The sequence below is a fragment of the Microtus oregoni genome, unplaced genomic scaffold, assembly GCF_018167655.1.
Source record: "Microtus oregoni isolate MIOR12 unplaced genomic scaffold, Mior012 000067F_003, whole genome shotgun sequence".
NCBI lineage: Eukaryota > Metazoa > Chordata > Mammalia > Rodentia > Cricetidae > Microtus > Microtus oregoni.
The window spans coordinates 483384-485062 of NW_024543956.1; the positions used below are offsets into that span (position 1 = coordinate 483384).

Below are 1679 nucleotides of genomic sequence, written 5' to 3' on the forward strand. Positions count from 1 at the left end.
ACGAATACGGCATGAAGAAAATGCTGTGTTACATACAGAATACAGTATTTAACACATACATGACATGGCACATTCGCATGAGGGACAAGCAAAGGAAAGCCTGTCATCCACAGGCAAATGGATGCAACGGGACATCACAGAGCAGCAAGAGAGCCACGCCAAGTGTCACATGTTCCCTTTTATCTCATAATGAAAACCAACCAACCAAACAAACAAACACAATGAAACCCAGGGAGCAGAAAGTAGGATAGGCCAGGCTGTGAAGAGGTTTGTGAGTTGTAGCATCTGAGAGCAGGGAGAAGGTAGCAGTATGGCGAGGCTGCACACCATCCATGCACATGTGTACGTGGGATAAAATGGCACCGCAGATGTCATTCATTTCTAACACTAATGTTACTGACCATAAAATTAAAGATGGGCAAGGATCATGGCTCAGTGGGTTAGGTTTTCCCATGCAAGCATGAGAACCTGAGTTCAGATCACCAGCGCCCACGGAAAATCCAGGCACAGCAATACTCCTAAACCCTAGAGCCAGCATGTCTGGCGTGGAGGACAGAGTGCTGGATCCATCCGCAAAGCTCTCTGGCCACTCCGCCTGACAAAATCAGTGAGTTTCATGTTCACTGAGAGACTGTGTCTTAAAAGATAAGGTAAATCTGCAGCCAACTAAGCTGCACGGGAGGTCCCCTTTCTCAGCGGGGCCCGCTGTGCAACGGTTGCCAGCAGCTTCTCACTGGGGCCTGGTGTGCAATGCTTGCCAACAGCACACTCGTTCGGAGTGACCTCACCCTGTTGCCTGTATGGGCTCCCCGAAGGGACCTTGGAGACAATCTTCTGAAGGCTCTTCGAGCTCTGACCTCAATGTCGCCTCCAATCTAGGCCCCAGACAGGTATTCGCTGTGCCCTAGGGAAGCCTCAGGTCACCACGGCCAGGGGTCTCACTGTCCAGGCCATCACGTCCACCTGAATCATGCCTCAGAATAAGGAACATCGGATGGAGGCCCTACGTAAAGCCAAGTTCAAGCTCTCCGTGCTGCCAGAGGCAAGTGGTGTTATTAAGCCCCTTCCTCCCACTTTCTTGCCCTGGTCGTCCTCACTGAGTTCTTCTTTGTCTGTCTCTCTCAAAGAGGTGAGGCTTCACTAAACTGAATGTAGATTGATCTGAAGGACACAGTCGCTGAGAAGTGACTCGTTCCTGATGGCCGAGGGGTCAGCTGCATCACCAATCCTGGTCCCACGGGCATTGGCGGGCCCCGCACTCCTCGGGGCTTCTACTGTGGTGCTACCCTCTACCCTACTAAATCATGTTCAGTAATAAATATCACATCCTGTCTGGGAAAAGAGGGGTTACAGATGATACGCAGTGTCAGCCTTTGCCCTACACAGTCACACACACGGCAGGGGTGAGGGTGAAACACAAGAGGAGGAAGGGAATACTAGGGAGGGAGAGGAGGGATGGAGGGAGGGAAGAGGGATGGAGGGATGGAGGGATGTATGTGGTAGTAAAGTCAATGGGCTAGTAAGATGGCTGAACAGGCACGTTCCACCAGGCCTGATGAGTTGGGTCCAATCTCCAGGTCCGACAACTTCAGGACTCACTCCCAAGGTCTATCCTCTGTCCTATCTGTGTACGTGTGCGTGTGCGTGCACACACACACACGTAACATTTTTGTAAAAAA

General features: G+C 51.3%; 1 pseudogene; it reads left to right on the forward strand.

The window, feature by feature from the left end:
* Nucleotides 1–656: 656 nt before the first annotated feature.
* On the forward strand, nucleotides 657–832 carry LOC121440344 (annotated as a pseudogene).
* The last annotated feature ends 847 nt before the right edge of the window (nucleotides 833–1679 follow it).